Genomic DNA, 6000 nt, shown 5'->3' on the forward strand with positions numbered 1-6000 from the left:
ATAATTTGTTCCATCAAGCTTAGGGATATCTCTTCTGAAAATAGTTTCTGGTGTATTAGAAGTGTTAGCTGCCATAGGATCTACCTCAAGTGGTTAAGCTTCTGCAAAAGAGGACCAAAGCTCTGATACCAATTGTTAGGATAACCGGTGAACAAATGAGAGGGGGGGTGAATTAGTTGTTAATAGATTATAACATTTAATCCACTTAATAACCCTTAAACAAATTAAGTACCGGTAGAGCAGAAACAGATACCAATAAACAATACAACTTAACAATTAAACAAATAATCAATGCAAAGCAACAATACCACATAACACCATGATTTTTTCATGAAAAAACTGGAAAGGGTAAAACCACGGTGGGAATCCTACCCACAATCAGATGATGCTTTTGCAGAAAGTATGTGATATAATGAGGGGCCTACACATGTAGGAAGGCACACTGCCTAGAGCGTACTGCTCATTACAAAAGAGTCTCACTGACCACAGAGAGGCTACAACCATATCAGGATAAATAGACAACAATCCAATAGAGTGAACTTCTAGAAATAGCATCTACCATGTCTAATTATAGTCCTGGTTAAGCTCAATATCAGAGGCCTTTGACCTCTTCCTTAATCCCAATTTGATCACCTATGATTGACCAAGTCTCCTTCGCATATGATATTGCATTTCAAGAGAATGAACACTTATTCCATTCCCATACCATGATCTACAATGATATCTTACATAATTTTATACAAACCCTAAGACCTAAACCAATTAGGTCGGCCACCTAAAAGATATTAAAATAAGATCATTACATAGATTAATATTACAATGATATGCCATGTCAGCTTAAGACCAAAACAACAATAAAAAATCCATAAAACATCCCAAAACATCTTGGTAACGTGTAGAGTACATGTTAACATGATACTGGTCCATAACCTAGATAGGCACCGAACCTATTCTGGGTCCACCATGCCAAAGCAATGTCTTTAAGAAATTGAAGCACAATCAAAGAACATCTTCAACATCCTGAAATCCATGTAGAAGCTACACCAACACCAATTATGCATCCTGTCAAGATTCCTCAGTGAGAGCTCTATCGGTAAAGTCTTAAACTAGTGTCGGTAAGGGTTTACCAGAGTGTATGATAGCATCCGATTACCAAGTCAATACCATCTGAGCAAGAAATGTTCCAGAAGCACGTACCACAAACAACCAATCACATTCCATAGATCCAAACATGTCACAAGTGTCTAACAAATAGTCTCTTCTACCCGTAACATTAGATCTTCTACCAGTAACCAAAACCTTTATGTCGGTAACCAACCATAAAAGCTAGCATTGACATAAATAACAAAACTTCAATGCAACACATAATTAGTTCATCCAATAATGCCAACACATACACCATAACACAAATATTTATATGTAGAAAACCTCAAAGAGGAAAAACCATGGTGGGATTAGTGACCCACAATATCTATCCACTGGATAAATGAATAAATATTACAATAGAGGCCTACACATGCAGGAAGGCTAATGTCCTAGAGTGTATTTCTCATCGCAAAAAGATCCTCACTGACTATAAACACCAAATACTAGTTTACAAACAAAACTCTGAACTCAAAGAATGCATCTTCTATGCTAGATGAGCTCTAGTTCAAGCACTATCTGTACCAGTTTTTATTGTGTCCTCCTTTACCTGTAACCTACTTTGCATCCCAAACCACTAAACCAATAACCAAGACAGACTATAGAATATTATATTGACATTCATTCTATATATTCCTTCTCTCTGTATGTATATCCAAAATAACCTAACTGGACTGACTTAAATACCCTTCCCAAACATAAACATGAATGCCTTATGTCGACTTACGATGATATTAAAATTTATTTACATGTCGACCTAGACATAAATAAATACATTAAACTTTGTGACTGATGCCGCTGATTGTTGCCGTGTAGACCTGCTGGATCAATCTCCTATGTCAGCCTCATATATCGATTCCTAGTTTGTCGGTTTCCCTTGTTTGCCGAATGACTTGAGTGTCGGTTGCCGAATCATGAATACTGGTGAGTATCGGTTAAGTGTCCAACCCAAAATGATGTGTGTTTCCATTAATGACAACACAACTAAACTAGATGAGTGTCAATTTCCAACAATCTCCCCCTTTGGTATTGATGGCAACACTCATGTGAAAAATATGTGTCGCTGAACTGTTGTCCCGGTTCCTTCCAAAAATTGACCCTGCTCCCCCTGAGCTATACATTACTTCTTATGTCCCTTAACATTTTTTACAACAACCACTCCCCCTTCGACATCAATGACAAAGGTTTTAGCATTCTAGTGCATTTTGTATGACAGGTGAATGATATGGTTGTCATTATTAGCAACATCATCTCCCAATTCTTCACAACCTATCGGCAGTAAGTAGACTGATATACTGAGGTTAACCGACTAAGCAATGTGTAAAAAAGGTAAGAAGGGATTAGACCGACACACTGGAGGACAACCATCAAAGAGAATGTCAACCGACAAGCAGTGAGTAGACTGGTACAGATGAAGTCAATTGGCTAAGCAGTGAATAGATCGGTATATAGAAGGTAATCGACTAGGTAGATTTTGATCAGTACATCAGAAGAGTCTGAAACTGACAAGCTTGGTAACATTTAGTTAGCATCCAGTTAAACTAGCAGTCTTCTCCAATCAATCAGTGGACTTATCGACATGAATGATTGTTTTGACAGAGATTCCTGGAATGATTTCTAGAGGGTGATTTATGGCGTAATAATAGAATTTTGAATTTGATGTTTTGGAGGGAAAGTTGGTGACAGATCGAGAGGGCAATAAATTCACATACCTAATTTTGATGTGGTTGTTGTTGATGTGAAAAGTGATAATGTGAAAGTGAACATGGGGGGAGTAGGGCAGAGTGCAGAGTCGAGTGATAGAAGACCGACAGAGTGTAGAGCCGAGGATCAATAAAGCGGCAGAGGGCAAAGCCAAAGGTATATTCAAGAAACTGGTGTTGTGTAGAGTAGACACAATCGATGCAGATATAGTATGATTTTCAGCGTGATCTGATCAAGTTATCAATAGCCACGTCAACAGATCATCTTTATGTTTCTCGCTAATCATTGCAACTAAAATCCTTTAATAGGGTGGACTTTAATAGGTCCCATTGTAAAAATACCTTAACCGGGTGTCATCTTAATTGATTATCTTAAGAGCTTTAATAAGGTTACCTTTAATATGGTAAAGGCTCTAAAAGGCCTGAATCAAAATCCCTTAACCGGGTGGCACTAATAGTGTCCTTGTAATGTCCTAATAGGGATGGCTCCTCACTGGGCATACTCTAGAAGAGTACAAATTTTGTGAGTTCCTACTCACACCGTGGTTTTCTCCCATTTGGGTTTCCACGAGATAAATCTTGGTGTCATTATGTATCTTTTCATGCATGCTTGTTCTATTGCAGTAGTTATGTATATTGATGAATGTTAAGTTAGTAAAAACTTAAGATAAAAGTTTTAATTGGGTAAAATCAGTAAAGTGTTGATTCACCCCTCCCCTCTCAGCATCGGTTGGGACTAATAATTGGTATCAGAGCTACATTCCTCTGAAGTGAATCTTGACAATGTGATGATAAAGATCATTGAAGAATACTGGTATCAGAAGCACATTGATGAAGCAAATGAAATTATTGCTCAGCTGAAAGAGAGACTAAGAAAATATCTTACAAAAAGAAAATAATTAGCTCAATAAATAAATGAGAGTCAAGACATCATGGATCAACTCTATGAAGAAAGTGGATCTGAAGAAGCTGAAGAAGTAGTCTCAGAACTCATGGAAAATAACAAGAAGCTGATCAAAGAAATCACACATCTTAAAAGAGAACATGAAGGTCAGGCCCTGAGAATGACTGAGATACTAGAAGCCAGTAGAAGTGCTGATGAAAGAAAAATGGAGGTAGAAGAAGATCTATCAAAAGTTGAAAGAGCTAGGAGGCTTGCTGAAGATGCCCTAAGAGAAAATGATGCAATCATGATTGAGAAAGATGAAGAAATCCAATTTCTCACTCAATAGAATGAATATATACATAAGCATCTGCATGAAAACATAGAAGAAAAGGAGAAGATGATGAAAGAGATTGAACAACTCAAGAGTGAGTTGAAAACTAAAAATGAGAGAAATGAGAAGCTGAAGAAATTCAATGAAATCTCTGAGAAGAACAAAGGAAACAATTGGTCCTGTTTACCTCAGTACAGGTCCTATTGAAACTGGAGAATTATCTAAATCCAAAAAGATGAAAGATGATACAAGAAAACATTTACAAGTGAAAGGTATGAAGTTTTCCAAATCCTCTTCTAATCATTGTGGTAAATCGGGTCATAAGACTAACGACTATAGAAATAAATTGGTTAGTCAAAAGAAGATTTTCACCTTTGATGGTTACTACCATGCTTGTCATAAGTATGGCCACACTGCTTATGAGTGTAGATCTCAATCTAGTAGTTTGTCAAATAGGAAAAAATATTTAATGGACATTGCTTCACATGTAATAAGTTTGGACACAAATATGAAGAATGCAGGTTCAAGTCAAATGTATCAAGATCACCATTCAAACTGGCTAGTCCTAATAAAAGGAGTAGTCAGTTCAATGCCACTTGTTCCATGTGTGGTAATTTTGGTCATGTTGCATAAAATTGCATAATGAGAATGGGCCAAAGAATTAATTTAGGACCATGGAGGACAACTGGTATGGCATGTTTCAATTTCCATAAGATCGATCACTTAGCCAGAGAGTGCAGGAACCGATCCTATAACCAGTCTAAAGACAAGAACCGGTTAACAAGAAGAAAGAGCAAAATAACCTGAAAGGAAAGAAGACAATTGAAGAAGTAAGAAATAAAATGAAAAAACATGGATCAAGAAGGAAGAACGAAAAGAAGGAGATCATTCTGAAATCAAATCATCATCCATCGGTGATGTCAGTTCCTCTTCTAACTAGGAATACTGATGCCCAGGGGGAGCACATATGGTAAGATTATTTTTGTATCCCCTTCACCAATATAAAGTTATGTCTATCTTCATAGTTGAGATGCATAAAAGTTAGACAAAAGTTCTTGTTTGAGAAATGCCTTATGAGTTAATTGTTTGTGTATTGGTATTGGTAACAAACAACTAGTAAAAGGCAAATCGGTGTACCTTAAGTTGAAAGTTTCTAAAATAACCATTGTATCATTATGTCGATAAATCTCAATGAATAAATAAAGAAATGTCAACACATTTTCATTTACACTGATTTCTTGTGAACTTTCTTGAGCTCTTGTGCCAACAAAGGCGATTGACATCTTGTTAGTATTTTTTGTGCGGAGATTTAAAGCAGAGTGATAGTGGTGGTTGGTATTTCTAAGAAAAAGGTATTCAAACCTAATTTGAGAAAAAAATGTTTCAAGGTCATCATGGCAGCGCCGATATCGACTCCTGTGTTGGTTGAAGCTATCAAAGAACCCCTACTCGAGTTCAAGCTGCATCCGATGAAAGGCGATGAGATCAACATGACCAATGCCTTATCATCTATGCCCTCTAGTGTATTGTTGGTTGAAGATATTCATTCCTACATTCACTACAAGCTCGAAGAAATTAGAGACAAGTTTAGTCAGAATGAGTTTAAAGGGTTTTGTGTTAATGATCAATTGAAGGCAAAATATCTACCTCTGAAGACCATAGGTTTGTCAAAAGTTATTGATTTTCATGATCATTTTCATGGCAAATGGGTTAGGTATGTACTGAGAAGAGTTCATGATCAATAATTGTGGCTGTCAAGCACCAATCAAGATTACAAAGGAGGTGATTTGAAGAGTGACAGGGTTTAGTGCAATCGGTGAAGCATTAACCCTAAGAACGATTTCATCATTTGAAGTCATTTGGTTAACCTAATCCCAATGCGATAGTAGAGCAATGAGAATTACCCATATTGAGGATGTTGAAGTAAGATTTGCTTA

This window comes from Cryptomeria japonica, chromosome 7 (genome assembly GCF_030272615.1).
Source record: "Cryptomeria japonica chromosome 7, Sugi_1.0, whole genome shotgun sequence".
In the NCBI taxonomy this organism is placed as follows: Eukaryota; Viridiplantae; Streptophyta; class Pinopsida; order Cupressales; family Cupressaceae; genus Cryptomeria; species Cryptomeria japonica.